General features: G+C 41.0%; 10 non-coding genes across 10 annotated transcripts; all 10 read left to right on the plus strand.

Annotated features, from left to right (window-relative positions):
* Nucleotides 1-2,648: 2,648 nt before the first annotated feature.
* Nucleotides 2,649-2,830, plus strand: LOC141208176 (U2 spliceosomal RNA). The gene has a single exon (XR_012278435.1). It is a non-coding gene; the product is annotated as a U2 spliceosomal RNA (small nuclear RNA).
* A 1,115-nt stretch (nt 2,831-3,945) lies between these two features.
* On the plus strand, nt 3,946-4,136 carry LOC141208032 (U2 spliceosomal RNA). The gene has a single exon (XR_012278302.1). It is a non-coding gene; the product is annotated as a U2 spliceosomal RNA (small nuclear RNA).
* Nucleotides 4,137-5,251: 1,115 nt separating this feature from the next.
* Nucleotides 5,252-5,442, plus strand: LOC141208033 (U2 spliceosomal RNA). Its single transcript, XR_012278303.1, has one exon. It is a non-coding gene; the product is annotated as a U2 spliceosomal RNA (small nuclear RNA).
* Nucleotides 5,443-6,557: 1,115 nt separating this feature from the next.
* LOC141208034 (U2 spliceosomal RNA) lies at nt 6,558-6,748 on the plus strand. The gene has a single exon (XR_012278304.1). It is a non-coding gene; the product is annotated as a U2 spliceosomal RNA (small nuclear RNA).
* Nucleotides 6,749-7,863: 1,115 nt separating this feature from the next.
* Nucleotides 7,864-8,054, plus strand: LOC141208035 (U2 spliceosomal RNA). Its single transcript, XR_012278305.1, has one exon. It is a non-coding gene; the product is annotated as a U2 spliceosomal RNA (small nuclear RNA).
* Nucleotides 8,055-14,441: 6,387 nt separating this feature from the next.
* Nucleotides 14,442-14,639, plus strand: LOC141208154 (U2 spliceosomal RNA). Its single transcript, XR_012278420.1, has one exon. It is a non-coding gene; the product is annotated as a U2 spliceosomal RNA (small nuclear RNA).
* Nucleotides 14,640-15,754: 1,115 nt separating this feature from the next.
* LOC141208037 (U2 spliceosomal RNA) lies at nt 15,755-15,945 on the plus strand. Its single transcript, XR_012278307.1, has one exon. It is a non-coding gene; the product is annotated as a U2 spliceosomal RNA (small nuclear RNA).
* Nucleotides 15,946-17,057: 1,112 nt separating this feature from the next.
* LOC141208038 (U2 spliceosomal RNA) lies at nt 17,058-17,248 on the plus strand. The gene has a single exon (XR_012278308.1). It is a non-coding gene; the product is annotated as a U2 spliceosomal RNA (small nuclear RNA).
* Nucleotides 17,249-18,363: 1,115 nt separating this feature from the next.
* On the plus strand, nt 18,364-18,554 carry LOC141208039 (U2 spliceosomal RNA). The gene has a single exon (XR_012278309.1). It is a non-coding gene; the product is annotated as a U2 spliceosomal RNA (small nuclear RNA).
* Nucleotides 18,555-25,024: 6,470 nt separating this feature from the next.
* LOC141208155 (U2 spliceosomal RNA) lies at nt 25,025-25,212 on the plus strand. Its single transcript, XR_012278421.1, has one exon. It is a non-coding gene; the product is annotated as a U2 spliceosomal RNA (small nuclear RNA).
* Nucleotides 25,213-25,953: the final 741 nt, after the last annotated feature.

The raw sequence follows: 25,953 nt of genomic DNA on the forward strand, positions 1-25,953 counted from the left end.
TTGAAATTTTATAAAAAACTACAGGGGAAAAAACGTTATTACAAAAGAATTCTAGAATGGTGGGAGTATGTGAAGTTTCAAATTAGACATTTTTTTCTCTTAGCTGGCAAAAGGAAGGCCAGACAGAATCAGAAATGGTTTAAAGACCTGAATACAAAACTGCAAACAGGTTACAAACTCAGAAATGCAGGGATAGATATGGAGGATGTTATTTTACAAGTCAAAGAAGACATTAAAAAAGCAATTGAACAGAAAGGCAAAGAAATAATTTTCAACGCCAAGGTAGAACATATGGAAAAAAATGAAACATGTTCCAGGTTCTTTTTCAAAAAATCTTTAGAACGCAAAGAATTAATTAAAGAACTTGATGGTGAAACAACTAAAGATGGACTGTTGGACAAAGCGCAAACTTTTTATCAAAATCTTTTTAGCGAAAAGAAAATTGACGCTGATTTTTTACCTGATGCTCTTAATTCATTGCAGAATCACCTTGAAAAGCAAGATCAAGAGTTGTTGATTGAAGATATCTGTGAAGAAGAACTGCTAAGTGCAATCAAAAGCTTTTCTAGAGGAAAAACACCGGGTACTGACGGACTACAAATTGAATTTTATCTTACTTTTTGGGAGATTTTAAAAGACGACCTGTTTGAGTTTTTTAAAGCTGTCTTTTTATGTGACAAATTGCCTGAATCTTGGAGAAGTGGTGTGGTCACCCTGCTTTTTAAAAAAGGAGATAAGACTAATCTAGAGAACTGGAGACCAATCACGTTACTCAACGTAGATTATAAAATTATGGCAAAAATCATGGTGAACAGAATGAAGAAGGTGATAGAGAAGGTCGTGCATCCTGATCAGGTATGTGGTGTGCCTGGTCGTACAATTGCAGAAAACTTGAATATTATACGGGACGCAATATGGTATCAGCAAGAGAGGAAGCAAAAGCTAGCTCTTCTGTCCCTTGATTTCCAGAAAGCGTACGACAGAGTCTCTCATAAGTACCTGTATTCTGTGTTAAAGAAAATGAAATTCCCGGATGTTTTTATTAAGCACATTGCACTTTTATATGATGGAAGTTTTAGCAGGATTTTAATTAATGGTTTTTTATCTTCAGAAGTTTTTCTAAAGTCGGGCGTCAAACAAGGATGCCCACTCTCGCCTCTGCTTTTTATCTGCACAATCGAGCCTCTACTGGCAATGTTGAGGAAAGATAAGATGGTGAAAGGTGTACCCATACCAGGTGGAAATGGACTAAGTACTAAGTCACTGGGGTACATGGATGACATCACGATCATGTGCGACTCAGAACAATCGCTGAGAAGAGCAGTAAGAACTACTGATTTTTTCTGTTTAGCATCTGCCTTCAAACTGAACTTGGAGAAGAGCGAATGTCTTGGATTCGGTGATTGGTCAGATGCGCAGATTCCTCAACTTAAAATAAGAAGTGATAAGATCAAAATTTTAGGTGTTGTGTTTACAAAGAAGAATGATGGAGAAGAAAGTTGGCAGTTGGTGAAGGAGAAAATGAAAAAGAAGATAAGTTTATGGAAACTCAGAAAATTATCAATGGAAGGTAAAAACTTGATCATTAAGTCTTTGTTGTTGCCGATAATGTTGTTTTTAAGTATGGTGTACCCTCCGAATGAGAACACAGTAAAGTTTCTCCAGAGACAAATTTTTCTTTTTCTGTGGGGATCAAAAATGGAGAAGGTTCGAAGAGAGACAATGTACAAGCAGCATAAATATGGTGGAAAGAATATCCCAAATATCAAAAAATTTTTGTACCTAAAGTTCTTTAGTTTTTGCTTCAAAATGACCAATCTAAGAACTCATTGGTCTTTCTACTTAAGATATGCAGCTGGAGATATCTTTAGGAAAAGAAAGTGGATAACATTGCCCCAAAATTCTCCTGTCCTAATTACACTGCCAAAACAATATGTCTTACTAGAAAAAACAATTAGACTTTATAACTTACCTGAAATAGATGTGGAGATGCTGTCAAATTCAAGAAGACTGGCTCTAGAGACAAAGAGAAAAGAAACGATGACAGCAGTGGCAAACTTTACATACACTAAAAGTGGAAGAATTTGGAGAATGACTTATGCACCTTATCTAACAAATGAATATAAAGACTTGGCATGGGCAATAGTGCAAGAATGTGTTCCTGTTAGATTTTTTCAACACAGAAGGGGATTGTGCAATACTGCAAGATGCCCTAGAACAGGCTGTGTTAGAGAGGAAACAGTTTTACACACCTTTTGGAACTGTTTTTATGCCCAAAATGTCTGGAAAGAAGTTGGAAGTCTCTTAAAGTTTGTTACTGGTCTTAAGTTTTTAAATCACGAAGTAGTTTTATATGGAAATTTTACATGTCAATCAAAAGAAAAAGAAAGAGTCATCTGGATAATGATAAATGGAATAAAGAATGCGCTATGGAAAGTCCGAAACATATTGCTTTTTAAAAGAGATTTTATAAGTGAAAGTGAATGCATAAAATTAGCACTAAGTGAAATATATATTTATTACCTGTTAGATCTGAAGAGAATTGGGAAAAAAAGAGCCAAGAGTCTATGGAATTTTCATCTGTGGAACCTTGTAGCATGAACAGATTATAAGGCAAGAGAAATATTAGAAGAGAAATAACAACTGAAATATAAGAACAAAATGAAAAAGAAAAAAATCTGTTCTTATCAGTTTAATATCTGATACGTCCCCTATCTGGGGACCATATATTAAATGGATTTTTAGAACAGGGAGATGGAAAAAGAGCTTGCTCTGTCCACTCCACGCATTGACCTGGTATTGCAGTATCTCCAGGACCGGTGCACCCCTTCTTTAATGCAGTTTCTAAAATCAGAAAGAATTGAATTCAATGTTTTTTGTTCATTTTGCTTGTTTGTCGGATTTTGGGATGGACTCTTTGGCTTTGCTTTTCTTCTCCTCATTGGATTTTTCATGTTCAAAGTTGCAGAAGCCAGATTACAAGCTCATTTTGGTTCAACTTCAGCAACTGTGCATTGCATTGCCATGTAATGTGATGCAATGCTATCTTTCTAGCTCTCCCTTTTTACTTCCTTTTGGATAAACAGACATATTAGGCAAGCATTTTGGAGCTTTCACCTAAATAACTACAGGTGGTGAGATAAGCTGCACAATATAATTGACCTTTCAGTATATTGTTGCACACACACCATCTATTTAGCAAATGCCCTTGTTATCAACAGCAGCCTTTTAAACTCACCTGAGCTAACAGGTATGTGCGCTGGTTACTCTGCTGCGCTTAAAATTTCTTTTTTGGTTTGCTACAATGCCTTTTCTGAAACGTTGTCTCCCTCTGCTGGAACACTGACTTCTTTCATTTAATGCCTGCAGACTATAAAAGAGAACCCAACCCAAAAAGTTTGGTTGATTAGTCTGTGGCATTCTGTTAAACTGTTGCTTATGGCGGTCTCTGTGAGCTTCTCAGCGACATTCAGCCAGCCAGGTATCCTGCCTGCAGTAGATGGAATGTGGCAATGGAACGCTGGCTGCGCATGTCATAATAGGCTCTGAGCCTTTATATACCTGTGCACAGCAGCAGCCACCTTCAGTCTGCTGCTGGACAGCCAGCAGCAGCAGCAGCAGGAGAGGTATGTAATCAGGAGCCCTCCTGCTAAGGGTAGACAGCTGCTCGTTCCACCCCACCCCCCGCCTTAATTGGTTCTCCTCCCTTCCAACGGTGTTGAGGCGGGTGGGAACAGCAGGGGGTGAAGGTGCTGTGTTTAAAGAGGTGGAGTTATGCAGATCTAAAACGCGTGGATTGCAGCAGCAGCAAGCCGAAAAGTGCAGGCATGTAAGGGATCTAGAGGTTGACAACATGTCTTCTTAACGGGAGTCCAGGAGCTCATCTCCACAAATGGACTTTTCAGGATCCTTGGGTGGCTCCGTAGTTTGAAACCAATTCTGGTTATCGCTTCTCGGCCTTTTGGCTAAGATCAAGTGTAGTATCTGTTCTTATCAGTTTAATATCTGATACGTCCCCTATCTGGGGACCATATATTAAATGGATTTTTAGAACAGGGAGATGGAAAAAGAGCTTGCTCTGTCCACTCCACGCATTGACCTGGTATTGCAGTATCTCCAGGACCGGTGCACCCCTTCTTTAATGCAGTTTCTAAAATCAGAAAGAATTGAATTCAATGTTTTTTGTTCATTTTGCTTGTTTGTCGGATTTTGGGATGGACTCTTTGGCTTTGCTTTTCTTCTCCTCATTGGATTTTTCATGTTCAAAGTTGCAGAAGCCAGATTACAAGCTCATTTTGGTTCAACTTCAGCAACTGTGCATTGCATTGCCATGTAATGTGATGCAATGCTATCTTTCTAGCTCTCCCTTTTTACTTCCTTTTGGATAAACAGACATATTAGGCAAGCATTTTGGAGCTTTCACCTAAATAACTACAGGTGGTGAGATAAGCTGCACAATATAATTGACCTTTCAGTATATTGTTGCACACACACCATCTATTTAGCAAATGCCCTTGATATCAACAGCAGCCTTTTAAACTCACCTGAGCTAACAGGTATGTGCGCTGGTTACTCTGCTGCGCTTAAAATTTCTTTTTTGGTTTGCTACAATGCCTTTTCTGAAACGTTGTCTCCCTCTGCTGGAACACTGACTTCTTTCATTTAATGCCTGCAGACTATAAAAGAGAACCCAACCCAAAAAGTTTGGTTGATTAGTCTGTGGCATTCTGTTAAACTGTTGCTTATGGCGGTCTCTGTGAGCTTCTCAGCGACATTCAGCCAGCCAGGTATCCTGCCTGCAGTAGATGGAATGTGGCAATGGAACGCTGGCTACGCGTGTCATAATAGGCTCTGAGCCTTTATATACCTGTGCACAGCAGCAGCCACCTTCAGTCTGCTGCTGGACAGCCAGCAGCAGCAGCAGCAGGAGAGGTATGTAATCAGGAGCCCTCCTGCTAAGGGTAGACAGCTGCTCGTTCCACCCCACCCCCCGCCTTAATTGGTTCTCCTCCCTTCCAACGGTGTTGAGGCGGGTGGGAACAGCAGGGGGTGAAGGTGCTGTGTTTAAAGAGGTGGAGTTATGCAGATCTAAAACGCGTGGATTGCAGCAGCAGCAAGCCGAAAAGTGCAGGCATGTAAGGGATCTAGAGGTTGACAACATGTCTTCTTAACGGGAGTCCAGGAGCTCATCTCCACAAATGGACTTTTCAGGATCCTTGGGTGGCTCCGTAGTTTGAAACCAATTCTGGTTATCGCTTCTCGGCCTTTTGGCTAAGATCAAGTGTAGTATCTGTTCTTATCAGTTTAATATCTGATACGTCCCCTATCTGGGGACCATATATTAAATGGATTTTTAGAACAGGGAGATGGAAAAAGAGCTTGCTCTGTCCACTCCACGCATTGACCTGGTATTGCAGTATCTCCAGGACCGGTGCACCCCTTCTTTAATGCAGTTTCTAAAATCAGAAAGAATTGAATTCAATGTTTTTTGTTCATTTTGCTTGTTTGTCGGATTTTGGGATGGACTCTTTGGCTTTGCTTTTCTTCTCCTCATTGGATTTTTCATGTTCAAAGTTGCAGAAGCCAGATTACAAGCTCATTTTGGTTCAACTTCAGCAACTGTGCATTGCATTGCCATGTAATGTGATGCAATGCTATCTTTCTAGCTCTCCCTTTTTACTTCCTTTTGGATAAACAGACATATTAGGCAAGCATTTTGGAGCTTTCACCTAAATAACTACAGGTGGTGAGATAAGCTGCACAATATAATTGACCTTTCAGTATATTGTTGCACACACACCATCTATTTAGCAAATGCCCTTGTTATCAACAGCAGCCTTTTAAACTCACCTGAGCTAACAGGTATGTGCGCTGGTTACTCTGCTGCGCTTAAAATTTCTTTTTTGGTTTGCTACAATGCCTTTTCTGAAACGTTGTCTCCCTCTGCTGGAACACTGACTTCTTTCATTTAATGCCTGCAGACTATAAAAGAGAACCCAACCCAAAAAGTTTGGTTGATTAGTCTGTGGCATTCTGTTAAACTGTTGCTTATGGCGGTCTCTGTGAGCTTCTCAGCGACATTCAGCCAGCCAGGTATCCTGCCTGCAGTAGATGGAATGTGGCAATGGAACGCTGGCTGCGCGTGTCATAATAGGCTCTGAGCCTTTATATACCTGTGCACAGCAGCAGCCACCTTCAGTCTGCTGCTGGACAGCCAGCAGCAGCAGCAGCAGGAGAGCTATGTAATCAGGAGCCCTCCTGCTAAGGGTAGACAGCTGCTCGTTCCACCCCACCCCCCGCCTTAATTGGTTCTCCTCCCTTCCAACGGTGTTGAGGCGGGTGGGAACAGCAGGGGGTGAAGGTGCTGTGTTTAAAGAGGTGGAGTTATGCAGATCTAAAACGCGTGGATTGCAGCAGCAGCAAGCCGAAAAGTGCAGGCATGTAAGGGATCTAGAGGTTGACAACATGTCTTCTTAACGGGAGTCCAGGAGCTCATCTCCACAAATGGACTTTTCAGGATCCTTGGGTGGCTCCGTAGTTTGAAACCAATTCTGGTTATCGCTTCTCGGCCTTTTGGCTAAGATCAAGTGTAGTATCTGTTCTTATCAGTTTAATATCTGATACGTCCCCTATCTGGGGACCATATATTAAATGGATTTTTAGAACAGGGAGATGGAAAAAGAGCTTGCTCTGTCCACTCCACGCATTGACCTGGTATTGCAGTATCTCCAGGACCGGTGCACCCCTTCTTTAATGCAGTTTCTAAAATCAGAAAGAATTGAATTCAATGTTTTTTGTTCATTTTGCTTGTTTGTCGGATTTTGGGATGGACTCTTTGGCTTTGCTTTTCTTCTCCTCATTGGATTTTTCATGTTCAAAGTTGCAGAAGCCAGATTACAAGCTCATTTTGGTTCAACTTCAGCAACTGTGCATTGCATTGCCATGTAATGTGATGCAATGCTATCTTTCTAGCTCTCCCTTTTTACTTCCTTTTGGATAAACAGACATATTAGGCAAGCATTTTGGAGCTTTCACCTAAATAACTACAGGTGGTGAGATAAGCTGCACAATATAATTGACCTTTCAGTATATTGTTGCACACACACCATCTATTTAGCAAATGCCCTTGTTATCAACAGCAGCCTTTTAAACTCACCTGAGCTAACAGGTATGTGCGCTGGTTACTCTGCTGCGCTTAAAATTTCTTTTTTGGTTTGCTACAATGCCTTTTCTGAAACGTTGTCTCCCTCTGCTGGAACACTGACTTCTTTCATTTAATGCCTGCAGACTATAAAAGAGAACCCAACCCAAAAAGTTTGGTTGATTAGTCTGTGGCATTCTGTTAAACTGTTGCTTATGGCGGTCTCTGTGAGCTTCTCAGCGACATTCAGCCAGCCAGGTATCCTGCCTGCAGTAGATGGAATGTGGCAATGGAACGCTGGCTGCGCGTGTCATAATAGGCTCTGAGCCTTTATATACCTGTGCACAGCAGCAGCCACCTTCAGTCTGCTGCTGGACAGCCAGCAGCAGCAGCAGCAGGAGAGGTATGTAATCAGGAGCCCTCCTGCTAAGGGTAGACAGCTGCTCGTTCCACCCCACCCCCCGCCTTAATTGGTTCTCCTCCCTTCCAACGGTGTTGAGGCGGGTGGGAACAGCAGGGGGTGAAGGTGCTGTGTTTAAAGAGGTGGAGTTATGCAGATCTAAAACGCGTGGATTGCAGCAGCAGCAAGCCGAAAAGTGCAGGCATGTAAGGGATCTAGAGGTTGACAACATGTCTTCTTAACGGGAGTCCAGGAGCTCATCTCCACAAATGGACTTTTCAGGATCCTTGGGTGGCTCCGTAGTTTGAAACCAATTCTGGTTATCGCTTCTCGGCCTTTTGGCTAAGATCAAGTGTAGTATCTGTTCTTATCAGTTTAATATCTGATACGTCCCCTATCTGGGGACCATATATTAAATGGATTTTTAGAACAGGGAGATGGAAAAAGAGCTTGCTCTGTCCACTCCACGCATTGACCTGGTATTGCAGTATCTCCAGGACCGGTGCACCCCTTCTTTAATGCAGTTTCTAAAATCAGAAAGAATTGAATTCAATGTTTTTTGTTCATTTTGCTTGTTTGTCGGATTTTGCGATGGACTCTTTGGCTTTGCTTTTCTTCTCCTCATTGGATTTTTCATGTTCAAAGTTGCAGAAGCCAGATTACAAGCTCATTTTGGTTCAACTTCAGCAACTGTGCATTGCATTGCCATGTAATGTGATGCAATGCTATCTTTCTAGCTCTCCCTTTTTACTTCCTTTTGGATAAACAGACATATTAGGCAAGCATTTTGGAGCTTTCACCTAAATAACTACAGGTGGTGAGATAAGCTGCACAATATAATTGACCTTTCAGTATATTGTTGCACACACACCATCTATTTAGCAAATGCCCTTGTTATCAACAGCAGCCTTTTAAACTCACCTGAGCTAACAGGTATGTGCGCTGGTTACTCTGCTGCGCTTAAAATTTCTTTTTTGGTTTGCTACAATGCCTTTTCTGAAACGTTGTCTCCCTCTGCTGGAACACTGACTTCTTTCATTTAATGCCTGCAGACTATAAAAGAGAACCCAACCCAAAAAGTTTGGTTGATTAGTCTGTGGCATTCTGTTAAACTGTTGCTTATGGCGGTCTCTGTGAGCTTCTCAGCGACATTCAGCCAGCCAGGTATCCTGCCTGCAGTAGATGGAATGTGGCAATGGAACGCTGGCTGCGCGTGTCATAATAGGCTCTGAGCCTTTATATACCTGTGCACAGCAGCAGCCACCTTCAGTCTGCTGCTGGACAGCCAGCAGCAGCAGCAGCAGGAGAGGTATGTAATCAGGAGCCCTCCTGCTAAGGGTAGACAGCTGCTCGTTCCACCCCACCCCCCGCCTTAATTGGTTCTCCTCCCTTCCAACGGTGTTGAGGCGGGTGGGAACAGCAGGGGGTGAAGGTGCTGTGTTTAAAGAGGTGGAGTTATGCAGATCTAAAACGCGTGGATTGCAGCAGCAGCAAGCCGAAAAGTGCAGGCATGTAAGGGATCTAGAGGTTGACAACATGTCTTCTTAACGGGAGTCCAGGAGCTCATCTCCACAAATGGACTTTTCAGGATCCTTGGGTGGCTCCGTAGTTTGAAATCAATTCTGGTTATCGCTTCTCGGCCTTTTGGCTGAGACCAATTGCTTCACAGCAGGAGGTTTCAGTTGAAGGGCACTCAGGTACCCCTCTCCTTGGCCTGGCAGGATCGTCCACTTCGGTGGGCTTCACCTGCCTGCTGCTATTAGGGAGAGGGATTAGTCCTAGGGTAACGGGCAGCGATCCCCCAGCCTTCAGGTGCTTTATCACAAAGCTCTGAAGGCGCAGATTGCAGGCGGTTGCAATTTGCATTTTGTTGCGCCATACCATGGAGGTTGACCCCAACCTCGTGCCTCTATATGCGAGGCTCAAGAACACCATAAGGGTCCGCTTTACGGCTGGTGGTTCCGATATGCGGAATCTGGGATATGTAGTCCAGGACGTGCTTGAGAAACTGCTCCACGTCAGAACCAACGAAATCCTTTCTATCCAGGATTATCCTCGACGTGGAGACTATGATGTAACCTTTACTGGCGAAGGTATTTTCAAAGATGTTTTGTCCAGAGTTAAGTCGGTAGAAAATAGCCCTGGTCTAAAAGGGATTCAGATTATCGAGCACGTCCTGGATGAGGTAAAGATGGTGGTTGTGAAAATCTTCTCACCCTTCATAACGGCACCAGAGGTTATTTCCTTTTTGTCAGTTTATTTTAAAAGTGTGAAATTGATTGGGAAAGTGTTGAATGAGTTTAACATCTGGACCTCAAAATGGAAGTTTTTAGTAAAATGTGAAAGAGACCCAAAATTCCCTGGAGGTGTGAGACTTCCTCCAGCTCGATTTAAAATAGGGCAAACTAATGGGGATTTTTTTTTCTCAGGAATGCCACTTTTCTGTAGGTATTGTGGTCTCTATGGGCACTCTAAGGATAGTTGTGGTGCCACTTGTAGAAATTGTGCCAGTACTGAACATGACACAAAGGAGTGCCCAAATGAAAAAAAATGCTCTTTTTGTCGGACACCTGGTCATTTCTATTTTTCTTGCCCTCACAGGTTCAGAGAGGATGAACAAAAACAAAAGGAGAAGTCCAAGACATCCGGGAATGGACGGGCCAATCAGACCACCCCTCAGGAGGAGGAACAGCAACCTGGAGCCTCGGGAGGTGATAAGGGCGCTTCGACTAGTAACAATCCCTCCGAGTCAATGACAGGTAACTCACAGGAGCCCAGGAGCTGGCTGAAAGACCATAAGGAGGCTAAAAGGAAGGCTGAGAAAGATCATAAAGGGGCGGTCGGTAAGGCCAAAAAAGAGCGCCAAAAGGCTGACACCGAGCCCAAAATTCCCACTGGGTCTCACGAGAGCGAGGGCAGTACGTGGCATTTGGTGAGGTCTCATAATAAGAAAAAGAATGGTTCCGTGGAGGTGGCTAATAGGGAGGAGATGGATACATCCCCTCACGGGGGTGTAGACTCTGGAATCCCGAGGTCCCGGGGCTCTGCTGCCCCAGGTGGGGCCCCGAACCTGGCTGCCTCCGGGGACTCTGAGGCTCCGCCATGTGCGCAGCCTGCCCCTGTGTTACGACCCTCTGCGGGTCAGCAGGGGAGTGCGGAGCCTCTCGGAGACCCACCTGACGAGGACCTAAATGGTCAGCCTATGGAGACCCAGTGTAACCTTTCTCTCAATATCCTTCCGAGCTACACCCCAGTAGCGTCGGGTCTTAATTTAAGTGAATGTTCCTTCTCCGATGATGAAGACTCTTTGATAACGGTGGATTCAGATGAGGGCGTTGGTGAAAGTCCAAGTGGTCTGATCCGTCCATCGGATAGGTAAAGTCCAGTTTTTGTTTCTTCCTAACCATTTGTTATGATGGCTGACATTGGTGGTGTTTCCCTCAATGTGAGAGGCATAGGATCCAAGACCAGAAGAGCTACTGTTTTACATTTTTTAACCTGTTTTACAGCTTCTGTTTTCTTTTTACAAGAATGTCATATCCCTCATAAGATTTCTTACAAAAAATATAAGGAAGAGTAGAAACATGGTCCATCGGTCTGGTCTGGATCAAATGCAACTGGATCAGCCGGGGTAGCTATACTTTTTATGGGAAATGTGTCTATTGATTTTATCCAAGATATTTTACCGGGTCGTATTCTTTTAGTTAAGGCTTTTATTGATGGGACAAGATGGCAGTTTTTAAATTTTTATGGGTCACCTGATAAAAATGAAAGGGCTGATATGCTGGAAATTTTACCTTTATTTATTAACATTTCTGAACCTTTTATCCTGGCAGGTGATTTTAATTGTATTTTAAAAGGCGAAAGCCGACGCTCCGGTTCCGTGAGTAGAAATTATGACAAAACGTCTGGAATGTTAAGCAATATTATAAATGATTGTAAATTAACTGATGTGTATAAAGAATGTAACAAGGATAGCCCTATAGACGCTGGTTTCACCTGGAGCAATTCTACATGTAGCTCCAGGATAGATTTTGTTTTAGGTTCAGAAAAAATACTGCCAGTGAAATGTGAAGTTTTAACTAATATTCTCTCAGATCACAAGGTTTTATCTTTTAGAGTGAGGATTAATGGAAAGAAGAAATGTGGTAAGAAATCTTGGAAATTGAATGTGTCCCTTTTAAAAGATCCACAAATTTTATCGGATTTTATTGAGTTTTATGTAAAGTGTAGAAAAAGGAAAAACCCCAATATTTCTTTTAGCTCCTGGTGGGATAGAATGAAAATAAGCATTAAAGATTTCTTTATTAAGAAAAGCATACAAAAAGCTAAAGAAAAGTTTGAGATCTATAATTTTCTTAATATCAGGTTACAGACATTGTACAAATTCAAAGACAATGGTCTGGATGTAGGTAATGATATATTGAGTCTTAAAGGAGAAATTTCAAAGTGGTTGGAACAAAAAGGAAAAGAACTGATTTTTCGTTCAAAGGTAAAACACGTAGAAGAGGATGAGACTTGTTCCAGGTATTTTTTTAAGAAAAACAAACAGACAAAAACAATAATTGATAACATAGATGGAGATAATAATATCAACATTATATTGGATAAGGTAAATGTCTATTTTAATGATCTTTTTAATGTAAAAACTGTAGACCATGATTTAATACACACTTTCCTGGGGGAGATCAAGTCCACCCTAGATGCTGATGCCCAAAGTTTTTTATCCCAACCTCTAGTTGAGGAAGAGATTTTAGAAACCATGAAGAGTTTTAAAAATGGTAAAGTGCCCGGCCCTGATGGTATCCCCATAGAGTTTTATATAAGTTTTTATGATATTTTAAAAGATGATTTGTTTAATTTGTTTTCCGAAGTTTTTAATAATAAGGTTTTACTCAACTCATGGAAGAAAGGTGAGGTATCACTACTATACAAAAAAGGTGACAAAACGGATCTTAAAAACTGGAGGCCGATAACTCTTTTAAATAGTGATTACAAAATTATGGCTAAGATCTGTGCAAATCGGTTGAAAAAGGTGATACATAAAGTAATTCATGCAAATCAGGTATGCGGGGTACCTGGCCGTAGTATCTGGGACAATTTAAACCTGGTGAAAGATTGTATTGAAGATGTAAAAACCAGAAAGACAAAGATGTCAATCCTAGCGGTGGATTTTGAGAAAGCTTTTGACCGCGTGTCTCATTTTTATCTTTTTAAAGTTTTAGAAAAAATGGGCATTCCGGGTGGGTTTTTATTGTCTCTTAAAGCTTTTTATAATGATTGTACGAGTAAGATTTTAGTTAATGGTTTTAAAACAAAAGAGGTAGTTTTAAAATCAGGGGTGAAGCAGGGTTGCCCTTTGTCCCCCCTGCTTTTTATATGTGCTATAGAACCCCTTTTATGTACAATACGCCGGGATAAGCAAATATGTGGAGTACCCTTACCCGGAGGGAACGGTCTACAAGTTAAAGTTGTAAGCTATATGGATGATGTAGCCGTGTTTGGATGTGATGTACCTTCAATACAAAAAACGATAAGCCAAATTCAGTCTTTTTGTACAGTTTCCGGTTTTAAAATTAATCTTACTAAATGTAATATTTTAAATGTCGGGGGAATGAGTTTACATGATGTACCAATTGCAGTTACAGATTCCATTACTATTTTAGGTGTTTCTTTTAATGAATCTAATAATGGTTTTAATAGCTGGGATGCGGCAGCACAGAAAATTAATCAGAAAATCTGCATGTGGAATATGAGAAAGCTGTCAATGGAAGGTAAAGTTCTGATTGTAAAAATGGTGATATTACCTATCCTGTTATATCTTAGTTTGGTGTTCCCCCCTCCTACAAATTTGTTGAAACGAATTACAAAAGTATGTTTTACCTTTTTTTGGGGCTCAAAAATGGAGAAACTCAAAAGAGAAATTGTGACAAAGCCAAAGGTTAAAGGTGGGAAAGATTTCCCTGTTTTAGATAAGTTTCTTTTAATACATTTTTTCTGTTTCTGTTTTAAAACCCTTTTTAAAGATAATTACCTTTCCTATTTTATGCGTTTTAACACTGGTTTTCTCATGAGAAGGTTTGGTTGGTTTGAAACAGTTTTATCCTCTCCTTATGCTTTTAACCTACCTGCACATTATGAGATTTTAAAGAAAATTATTCTTGATTTTAATTTGACTAAGAAACAGACAGGGGATCTATGTAACAGCAAGACACTACTCAAACAAATTAGTACTGATGTGACGTTGTGTGATATTGAACGTTATGATGATGACAAAACTGTACACATATGGAAAACGATTAACGCCCCTTATCTTTTTAATGTACAGAAAGACATGTCTTGGAGCTGCGCACACCACTGTCTTCCTTGCCGGGCATTCCAGTACAGAAGAGGTTTTGTGAGGTCTGCCATCTGCCCAAGAGAAGGTTGTCAAGAAGAAGAGACAGTGAAGCATCTTTTATGGACTTGTGCTTTTGCTAAAGAGTTCTGGAGAAGACTAATCCCCCTGCTGGAGAAAATGGTGGACCTCAAGGACTTTAATTTTGCATCAGTGTTATATGGTCTTCTGGAATGCCCAACAATGGACCAAAAAATAATGGCGTGGAAGATAGTGAATTGTGCCAAGATAGCGCTCTGGAATGCTAGAAATATTGCTGTTTTTAAACATGAAATGTTACCAGTAGATGATGTTTTAGCCTTTTGTAAAAGTGAAATGTACATATACTATTTATTGGACAGGAAAAAGAATGTAACGTTGGCAGGCAAATGGCTTTTTAACCTATGGAATATTTGAAGTCTTGTAAAATTTGCTGTGATGGAATTTTTATTTTTCTTTGAAGTCCCGAAAGTGTAATGTGGATGTAATGGTTTTATTTCTGTAATTTGTTAAATTTTAAATAAACGGTTTTTATCCCCATGTGGGGGATAGCCAAATTAAAAAAAAAATCTGTTCTTATCAGTTTAATATCTGATACGTCCCCTATCTGGGGACCATATATTAAATGGATTTTTAGAACAGGGAGATGGAAAAAGAGCTTGCTCTGTCCACTCCACGCATTGACCTGGTATTGCAGTATCTCCAGGACCGGTGCACCCCTTCTTTAATGCAGTTTCTAAAATCAGAAAGAATTGAATTCAATGTTTTTTGTTCATTTTGCTTGTTTGTCGGATTTTGGGATGGACTCTTTGGCTTTGCTTTTCTTCTCCTCATTGGATTTTTCATGTTCAAAGTTGCAGAAGCCAGATTACAAGCTCATTTTGGTTCAACTTCAGCAACTGTGCATTGCATTGCCATGTAATGTGATGCAATGCTATCTTTCTAGCTCTCCCTTTTCACTTTCTTTTGGATAAACAGACATATTAGGCAAGCATTTTGGAGCTTTCACCTAAATAACTACAGGTGGTGAGATAAGCTGCACAATATAATTGACCTTTCAGTATATTGTTGCACACACACCATCTATTTAGCAAATGCCCTTGTTATCAACAGCAGCCTTTTAAACTCACCTGAGCTAACAGGTATGTGCGCTGGTTACTCTGCTGCGCTTAAAATTTCTTTTTTGGTTTGCTACAATGCCTTTTCTGAAACGTTGTCTCCCTCTGCTGGAACACTGACTTCTTTCATTTAATGCCTGCAGACTATAAAAGAGAACCCAACCCAAAAAGTTTGGTTGATTAGTCTGTGGCATTCTGTTAAACTGTTGCTTATGGCGGTCTCTGTGAGCTTCTCAGCGACATTCAGCCAGCCAGGTATCCTGCCTGCAGTAGATGGAATGTGGCAATGGAACGCTGGCTGCGCGTGTCATAATAGGCTCTGAGCCTTTATATACCTGTGCACAGCAGCAGCCACCTTCAGTCTGCTGCTGGACAGCCAGCAGCAGCAGCAGCAGGAGAGGTATGTAATCAGGAGCCCTCCTGCTAAGGGTAGACAGCTGCTCGTTCCACCCCACCCCCCGCCTTAATTGGTTCTCCTCCCTTCCAACGGTGTTGAGGCGGGTGGGAACAGCAGAGGGTGAAGGTGCTGTGTTTAAAGAGGTGGAGTTATGCAGATCTAAAACGCGTGGATTGCAGCAGCAGCAAGCCGAAAAGTGCAGGCATGTAAGGGATCTAGAGGTTGACAACATGTCTTCTTAACGGGAGTCCAGGAGCTCATCTCCACAAATGGACTTTTCAGGATCCTTGGGTGGCTCCGTAGTTTGAAACCAATTCTGGTTATCGCTTCTCGGCCTTTTGGCTAAGATCAAGTGTAGTATCTGTTCTTATCAGTTTAATATCTGATACGTCCCCTATCTGGGGACCATATATTAAATGGATTTTTAGAACAGGGAGATGGAAAAAGAGCTTGCTCTGTCCACTCCACGCATTGACCTGGTATTGCAGTATCTCCAGGACCGGTGCACCCCTTCTTTAATGCAGTTTCTAAAATCAGAAAGAATTGAATTCAATGTTTTTTGTTCATTTTGCTTGTTTGTCGGATTTTGGGATGGACTCTTTGGCTTTGCTTTTCTTCTCCTCATTGGATTTTTCATGTTCAAAGTTGCAGAAGCCAGATTACAAGCTCATTTTGGTTCAACTTCAGCAACTGTGCATTGCATTGCCATGTAATGTGATGCAATGCTATCTTTCTAGCTCTCCCTTTTTACTTCCTTTTGGATAAACAGACATATTAGGCAAGCATTTTGGAGCTTTCACCTAAATAACTACAGGTGGTGAGATAAGCTGCACAATATAATTGACCTTTCAGTATATTGTTGCACACACACCATCTATTTAGCAAATGCCCTTGTTATCAACAGCAGCCTTTTAAACTCACCTGAGCTAACAGGTATGTGCGCTGGTTACTCTGCTGCGCTTAAAATTTCTTTTTTGGTTTGCTACAATGCCTTTTCTGAAACGTTGTCTCCCTCTGCTGGAACACTGACTTCTTTCATTTAATGCCTGCAGACTATAAAAGAGAACCCAACCCAAAAAGTTTGGTTGATTAGTCTGTGGCATTCTGTTAAACTGTTGCTTATGGCGGTCTCTGTGAGCTTCTCAGCGACATTCAGCCAGCCAGGTATCCTGCCTGCAGTAGATGGAATGTGGCAATGGAACGCTGGCTGCGCATGTCATAATAGGCTCTGAGCCTTTATATACCTGTGCACAGCAGCAGCCACCTTCAGTCTGCTGCTGGACAGCCAGCAGCAGCAGCAGGAGAGGTATGTAATCAGGAGCCCTCCTGCTAAGGGTAGACAGCTGCTCGTTCCACCCCACCCCCCGCCTTAATTGGTTCTCCTCCCTTCCAACGGTGTTGAGGCGGGTGGGAACAGCAGGGGGTGAAGGTGCTGTGTTTAAAGAGGTGGAGTTATGCAGATCTAAAACGCGTGGATTGCAGCAGCAGCAAGCCGAAAAGTGCAGGCATGTAAGGGATCTAGAGGTTGACAACATGTCTTCTTAACGGGAGTCCAGGAGCTCATCTCCACAAATGGACTTTTCAGGATCCTTGGGTGGCTCCGTAGTTTGAAACCAATTCTGGTTATCGCTTCTCGGCCTTTTGGCTAAGATCAAGTGTAGTATCTGTTCTTATCAGTTTAATATCTGATACGTCCCCTATCTGGGGACCATATATTAAATGGATTTTTAGAACAGGGAGATGGAAAAAGAGCTTGCTCTGTCCACTCCACGCATTGACCTGGTATTGCAGTATCTCCAGGACCGGTGCACCCCTTCTTTAATGCAGTTTCTAAAATCAGAAAGAATTGAATTCAATGGTTTTTGTTCATTTTGCTTGTTTGTCGGATTTTGGGATGGACTCTTTGGCTTTGCTTTTCTTCTCCTCATTGGATTTTTCATGTTCAAAGTTGCAGAAGCCAGATTACAAGCTCATTTTGGTTCAACTTCAGCAACTGTGCATTGCATTGCCATGTAATGTGATGCAATGCTATCTTTCTAGCTCTCCCTTTTTACTTCCTTTTGGATAAACAGACATATTAGGCAAGCATTTTGGAGCTTTCACCTAAATAACTACAGGTGGTGAGATAAGCTGCACAATATAATTGACCTTTCAGTATATTGTTGCACACACACCATCTATTTAGCAAATGCCCTTGTTATCAACAGCAGCCTTTTAAACTCACCTGAGCTAACAGGTATGTGCGCTGGTTACTCTGCTGCGCTTAAAATTTCTTTTTTGGTTTGCTACAATGCCTTTTCTGAAACGTTGTCTCCCTCTGCTGGAACACTGACTTCTTTCATTTAATGCCTGCAGACTATAAAAGAGAACCCAACCCAAAAAGTTTGGTTGATTAGTCTGTGGCACTCTGTTAAACTGTTGCTTATGGCGGTCTCTGTGAGCTTCTCAGCGACATTCAGCCAGCCAGGTATCCTGCCTGCAGTAGATGGAATGTGGCAATGGAACGCTGGCTGCGCATGTCATAATAGGCTCTGAGCCTTTATATACCTGTGCACAGCAGCAGCCACCTTCAGTCTGCTGCTGGACAGCCAGCAGCAGCAGCAGCAGGAGAGGTATGTAATCAGGAGCCCTCCTGCTAAGGGTAGACAGCTGCTCGTTCCACCCCACCCCCCGCCTTAATTGGTTCTCCTCCCTTCCAACGGTGTTGAGGCGGGTGGGAACAGCAGGGGGTGAAGGTGCTGTGTTTAAAGAGGTGGAGTTATGCAGATCTAAAACGCGTGGATTGCAGCAGCAGCAAGCCGAAAAGTGCAGGCATGTAAGGGATCTAGAGGTTGACAACATGTCTTCTTAACGGGAGTCCAGGAGCTCATCTCCACAAATGGACTTTTCAGGATCCTTGGGTGGCTCCGTAGTTTGAAACCAATTCTGGTTATCGCTTCTCGGCCTTTTGGCTAAGATCAAGTGTAGTATCTGTTCTTATCAGTTTAATATCTGATACGTCCCCTATCTGGGGACCATATATTAAATGGATTTTTAGAACAGGGAGATGGAAAAAGAGCTTGCTCTGTCCACTCCACGCATTGACCTGGTATTGCAGTATCTCCAGGACCGGTGCACCCCTTCTTTAATGCAGTTTCTAAAATCAGAAAGAATTGAATTCAATGTTTTTTGTTCATTTTGCTTGTTTGTCGGATTTTGGGATGGACTCTTTGGCTTTGCTTTTCTTCTCCTCATTGGATTTTTCATGTTCAAAGTTGCAGAAGCCAGATTACAAGCTCATTTTGGTTCAACTTCAGCAACTGTGCATTGCATTGCCATGTAATGTGATGCAATGCTATCTTTCTAGCTCTCCCTTTTTACTTCCTTTTGGATAAACAGACATATTAGGCAAGCATTTTGGAGCTTTCACCTAAATAACTACAGGTGGTGAGATAAGCTGCACAATATAATTGACCTTTCAGTATATTGTTGCACACACACCATCTATTTAGCAAATGCCCTTGTTATCAACAGCAGCCTTTTAAACTCACCTGAGCTAACAGGTATGTGCGCTGGTTACTCTGCTGCGCTTAAAATTTCTTTTTTGGTTTGCTACAATGCCTTTTCTGAAACGTTGTCTCCCTCTGCTGGAACACTGACTTCTTTCATTTAATGCCTGCAGACTATAAAAGAGAACCCAACCCAAAAAGTTTGGTTGATTAGTCTGTGGCATTCTGTTAAACTGTTGCTTATGGCGGTCTCTGTGAGCTTCTCAGCGACATTCAGCCAGCCAGGTATCCTGCCTGCAGTAGATGGAATGTGGCAATGGAACGCTGGCTGCGCGTGTCATAATAGGCTCTGAGCCTTTATATACCTGTGCACAGCAGCAGCCACCTTCAGTCTGCTGCTGGACAGCCAGCAGCAGCAGCAGCAGAAGAGGTATGTAATCAGGAGCCCTCCTGCTAAGGGTAGACAGCTGCTCGTTCCACCCCACCCCCCGCCTTAATTGGTTCTCCTCCCTTCCAACGGTGTTGAGGCGGGTGGGAACAGCAGGGGGTGAAGGTGCTGTGTTTAAAGAGGTGGAGTTATGCAGATCTAAAACGCGTGGATTGCAGCAGCAGCAAGCCGAAAAGTGCAGGCATGTAAGGGATCTAGAGGTTGACAACATGTCTTCTTAACGGGAGTCCAGGAGCTCATCTCCACAAATGGACTTTTCAGGATCCTTGGGTGGCTCCGTAGTTTGAAACCAATTCTGGTTATCGCTTCTCGGCCTTTTGGCTGCGGTCAAGTGTCTTGTACAGGCGACTGTGGTCCAGAAGGTACTCGGGTACCCCTCTCCTCGGCCTTGCAGGGTGACCCACTTCGGTGGGCTCCCCTGCCTGCTGCTATTGGGAGAGGGCTTAGTCCCAGGGTAACGGGTTGCGATCCCCCCCAGCCTCTCAGGTGTTTTTGTTTACAGAACTCTGAAAGGCGCAGATTGCAAGAGGTTTGCGATTTGCTTTTTCTTGTTGCGCTACCATGGAGGTTGACCCCAACCTCGTGCCTCACTATGCGAGGCTTAAAAACACTATCCGTATTCATTTCACAGAGGGCGGAAGTGATGAAAGGAAATTGCGGTACGTAGTCCAGGACGTGCTTGAAGGGCTCTTTCATGTGCAGAAGAACGAGATTCTCTCTATCCAGGATTATCCGAGGCGTGGCGATTATGACATCACCTTCACCGGGGAAGGCATTTTTCAGGATGTCCTGGTAAGAGCCAGAAAGGCAAAAAACAATCCTATTCTAAAAGGAATACTAGTTATCGAGCACGTCCTGGATGAGGTAAAAATGGTAATCCTTAAAGTATTTTCTCCTTTCGTTACTTCAGTGGAACTAACATGTTTTCTTGCAATGTACTTTAAAAGTGTAAAATGTATAGGGAAAGTACTTAATGAGTTTCACATATGGACGTCCAAATGGAAATTTCTAGTAACATGTGAAAGAGACCCTAATTTCCCAGGTGGTGTGAAACTCCCTCCTGCACGTTTTAAAATAGGTTCCTCAAATGGAGACTTCTTTTTTTCTGGTATGCCACCCTTTTGTAGAAACTGTGGAAAATATGGCCATTTTAAGGATGACTGTGAGGCAACCTGTAGAAACTGTGCTAGTACAGAACATGACACCAAAGAATGTCCTCATGATAAAAAATGTAATTTCTGCCAAAAACCTGGTCATTTTTATTTTTCATGCCCACATAGGTTCTGGGAGGCCGAACAGAGACGGAAGGAAAAGGCCAGGACATCCGAAAATGAACCAACAGGTCAGACCACCCCTCAGGAGGAGGAACAACAACCTGGAGCCTCAGCGAGCAAAGAGGGCGATTCGAGTGATGAGGAAAGCTCAGAGGTAATGAAGGGTAACTCCCAAGCAGTGAGGAAAAGTTGGCACCAAGACAACAGGGAGGCTAAAAGAAAGGCGGAAAAGGAACAAAAGGGCATGATCGGTAAAACCAAAAGAGACCGGCAGAAGGTTGACACCGAGCCCGAGGCAAAAACTGGGTTTCCTGGGCCTGAGTCTGAGGCTAACTGGACTACGGTGGGTCCCCATAAAAAGAAAAGAGGGAAGAAAGATGGTTCGAATGGAGCGGCTGATGGGGATCAGATGGACACATCTCCTGGTGGGGAGGTGGACGTTGGTCCCCCAAAGGTCCCGGACCCTGCTGACCCCGGTGGGGAGCCGGACCTTGCCAGCTCCATGAGCTCGGGTACATTGCCTTGTACACAACCTTCCCCTGTGTGTCGGCCTCCCCTGGGTGCAGGGGAGCCACCTGGGGACCCACCTGATAAGGATCTGAATGGCCAGCCCATGGAGACCCAGGGTGCTGTTCTTCTTAGTTGTCTCCCAAGCTACTCACATGTAGCGTTGGGTCATTGTCTTGGTGAGTCAAGTTCCTCCTCCATGGAGTCCTTACTTACGATAAATTCGGACGAGGGAAGTAGCTCGAGCGTAAGTGGTCTGGCCGGTTCAGCGGATAGGAAGTAAGTTCCGGATTTCTGTTTTATATAATTTTTTTACTTTCCTCCAATGGCAGAACTTAAGGGCATTTCCCTCAATGTGAGGGGTCTAAAATCAAAAACCAGAAGAGTAACATTATTTAATTTTTTAACTTGTCTTACGGCTTCCGTCTTCTTTTTACAGGAATGCAATATCCCTCACACAGTATCCTACAAAAAATACAAAGAGGATTGGAAATGTGGCCCATCAGTGTGGTCCGGGTCAAATGTTACCGGATCAGCAGGGATAGCTATACTTTTTAAGGGAAACGTTCAAATTGATTTTATCCAAGAGATTTTACCAGGTCGTATGTTATTAGTTAAAGCTTTTATTAATGGTGTAAAATGGCAATTTTTAAATTTTTATGGGTCCCCAGATAAAAATGAAAGAGCTGACATGTTAGAGATTTTACCATTATTTATTAATACCTCTGAACCTTTTATCTTGGCAGGTGATTTTAATTGTATTTTAAAGGGTGAAAGTCGGCGCTCTACAGCCGTAAGTAGAAATTATGACAAAACTTCCGGTATGTTAAGTAATATTTTAAGTGATTTTAGACTTGTTGATATTTATAAAGAATGCAACAAGACTAGTTCAGTAGAAGCCGGCTTTACCTGGAGCAATTTAAATTGCAGTTCAAGAATAGATTTTATATTTGGTTCAGAACAAATTTTACCTGATAAATGTGAAACCCACGATAATATCTTCTCAGATCATAAATTTTTATCTTTTAGTGTAAAAATTAATGCTAATAAAAAATGTGGGAAAAAAACTTGGAAAATGAATGTATCCCTTTTAAATGATTCTAAGATTTTATCGGATTTTATTGAATTTTATAAAAACTGCAGGAGGAAGAAAGATGTAAATGTCCCTATAAGTGCCTGGTGGGATAAAATGAAAAAAAAAATAAAAGATTTTTTTATTAAGAAAAGCATATATAAAGCAAAAGAAAAGCTAGAATTATATAATAATTTAAATACCCGGTTACAGACCTTATATAAACTTAGAGAAAATGGTCTAGAAGTAGAAAAAGATATTAAAATACTGAAAGAAGAAATAACAAAATCACTAGAACAAAAAGGGAAAGAGCTCATTTTCCGCTCCAGAATAAAACATGTGGAGGAAGACGAAAAATGTTCTAGATATTTTTTTTAAAAAATTAGAGAGAAAAAAACAGTAATTGAAGATATAGATGGAGAGAAAAATATGGGAAAAATTTTGGAAAAGGTACATGGTTGCTATTTTAATCTTTTTAATGATAAAACAATAGATGAAAATATAATGCAAAATTCCCTAGAAGAAATAACATCTGTTTTAGATACCGCCTCCCAAGAATTTTTATCACAAAACATAACAGAAGAAGAAATTTTACAAACCATAAAAAGTTTTAAAATTGGAAAAGTCCCTGGATCAGACGGTATTCCTATAGAGTTTTATGTAAAATTTTATGATATTTTAAAAGAGGATCTGTTTTATGTTTTTACTGAAGTTTTTAATGATAAGGTTTTATTAAAATCCTGGAAAAAAGGGGAGGTCTCATTATTATATAAGAAAGGTGATAAGACAGACTTAAAAAACTGGAGACCTATAACCCTACTAAACTGTGACTATAAAATAATGGCAAAAATTTGTGCAAACCGCCTTAAAAAAATTATAGGAAAAATAATCCACTCAAACCAAGTATGTGGTGTGCCTGAGCGCAGTATCTGGGACAATCTAAACCTTGTTAAAGACTGTATTGAAGACATTAAAAACAGAAAAGGGAAGATGGCAATTTTATCAATTGACTTCGAAAAAGCTTTTGATCAGATTTCTCATTTTTATCTTTTTAAGGTTTTAGAAAAAATGGGCATACCAGAAAGGTTTTTATTATCTCTTAAAGCGTTTTATAAGGACTGCACAAGTAAGATTTTAGTAAATGGTTTTAAGACACAAGATGTTTTTTTAAAATCAGGGGTAAAACAGGGGTGCCCCCTGTCCCCACTACTTTTTATTTGTGCTCTTGAGCCACTTTTATGTGCAATCCGTAGAGATAGACAAATATGTGGTATCCCTCTACCTGGAAGCAAAGGAACAGAAGCAAAAGTGGTGGGTTACATGGACGATGTGGCGGTCCTTTGCCGAGATGCACCATCACTACAAAACTCACTCAAACAGATCCAATCCTTTTGTACAGCTTCTGGTTTTAAGGTTAATTTTAATAAGAGTAGTATTTTAAATATTGGGGAGATGATTTTACACGATGTTTTTATTCCAATAACTGAATCTATTAATATTTTAGGTATTTCTTTCTGTGAATCCAATAATGGTCTAAATAACTGGGAGGCGGTAGCTCAGAAAGTGAATACGAAAATATGTATGTGGAATATGAGAAAATTAACGATGGAGGGTAAAGTATTAATTATAAAAATGGTCATTTTGCCTCTTTTATTGTATTTGAGTTTGGTTTTCCCTCCCCCTGTAAATATTTTAAAAAAGATCACTAAAGCATGTTTTACTTTTTTCTGGAGTTCTAAGATGGAGAAATTAAAAAGAGAAATTGTAACAAAACCAAAGCTCAAAGGTGGGAAAGACTTTCCAGATTTTAGTAGATTCCTTTTAATTAAATTTTTTTGCTTCTGTTTTAATGCCCTTTTTAAAAATCACTATTGGTCCTTTTTTATGCGTTATAACACTGGTTTTTTTATGAGAAAGTTTGGGTGGTTTGAAACGGTTTTATCATCTCCATATGCTTTTAAACTGCCAACGCATTATTTAATTTTAGAAAAAATAGTGATTCATTTTAATTTAGGGGGTAAAGAAGCGGGAGATCTACAAAATAGTAAGAAATTAATTAAAAGTCTTTGTAAAAATGAAGAGTTATGTAACATTGAGCGCTATGATGATGAACAAATATTGAATATATGGAAAGTCATTAATGCAAAATATCTTTTTAATATACAGAAAGATTTGGCTTGGAGCTGCGCACACCAATGTCTTCCGTGCCGGGCATTCCAACATAGAAGAGGACTCGTGAGGTCTGCCATTTGCCCAAGAAGCGGATGTCAAGAGGAGGAATCAGTGAAACATCTACTATGGACTTGTCCTTTTGCAAAAGCGTTCTGGAGAAAATTGCTCCCTCTGATGGAAAAAGTGGCAGACCTCAAAGACTTTAACTACGCCACAATACTTTATGGACTTATGGAATGCCCAACAAAAGACCAAAAAATTATGGCATGGAAGACAATAAATTGCGCCAAAATAGCTCTCTGGAAAGCCCGAAATATTTTAATTTTTAATCATGATGAATTGTCTTTAAATGATGTTTTTAGTTTTTGTTTAAGTGAAATGTATGTATATTTTTTATTAGATAAAAAAAATAATCCAAATATCTCCCTAAAATGGGATGTCAATGTATGGAACACATTTTGAATTTTTGTAACATTTTATTAATTTGAATATATGCAAATTTTTATCCTATTTGAATAATTTATGCTTTTAAGTCTCGTATGTTTCGAGACAATGTATAAAAATTTGTAATGATGTAAAATGTTGCTTTTATTTCTGTACATCTGTGTAATTTTTAAATAAAACTGGTTTTATCCCTGTGAGGGGATAGCCAAATTAAAAAAAAAATCTGTTCTTATCAGTTTAATATCTGATACGTCCCCTATCTGGGGACCATATATTAAATGGATTTTTAGAACAGGGAGATGGAAAAAGAGCTTGCTCTGTCCACTCCACGCATTGACCTGGTATTGCAGTATCTCCAGGACCGGTGCACCCCTTCTTTAATGCAGTTTCTAAAATCAGAAAGAATTGAATTCAATGTTTTTTGTTCATTTTGCTTGTTTGTCGGATTTTGGGATGGACTCTTTGGCTTTGCTTTTCTTCTCCTCATTGGATTTTTCATGTTCAAAGTTGCAGAAGCCAGATTACAAGCTCATTTTGGTTCAACTTCAGCAACTGTGCATTGCATTGCCATGTAATGTGATGCAATGCTATCTTTCTAGCTCTCCCTTTTTACTTCCTTTTGGATAAACAGACATATTAGGCAAGCATTTTGGAGCTTTCACCTAAATAACTACAGGTGGTGAGATAAGCTGCACAATATAATTGACCTTTCAGTATATTGTTGCACACACACCATCTATTTAGCAAATGCCCTTGTTATCAACAGCAGCCTTTTAAACTCACCTGAGCTAACAGGTATGTGCACTGGTTACTCTGCTGCGCTTAAAATTTCTTTTTTGGTTTGCTACAATGCCTTTTCTGAAACGTTGTCTCCCTCTGCTGGAACACTGACTTCTTTCATTTAATGCGTGCAGACTATAAAAGAGAACCCAACCCAAAAAGTTTGGTTGATTAGTCTGTGGCATTCTGTTAAACTGTTGCTTATGGCGGTCTCTGTGAGCTTCTCAGCGACATTCAGCCAGCCAGGTATCCTGCCTGCAGTAGATGGAATGTGGCAATGGAACGCTGGCTGCGCGTGTCATAATAGGCTCTGAGCCTTTATATACCTGTGCACAG

Source organism: Phyllobates terribilis, unplaced genomic scaffold, assembly GCF_046119375.1.
Source record: "Phyllobates terribilis strain yellow unplaced genomic scaffold, ASM4611937v1 Scaffold_168__1_contigs__length_4147262, whole genome shotgun sequence".
Taxonomy (NCBI): domain Eukaryota; kingdom Metazoa; phylum Chordata; class Amphibia; order Anura; family Dendrobatidae; genus Phyllobates; species Phyllobates terribilis.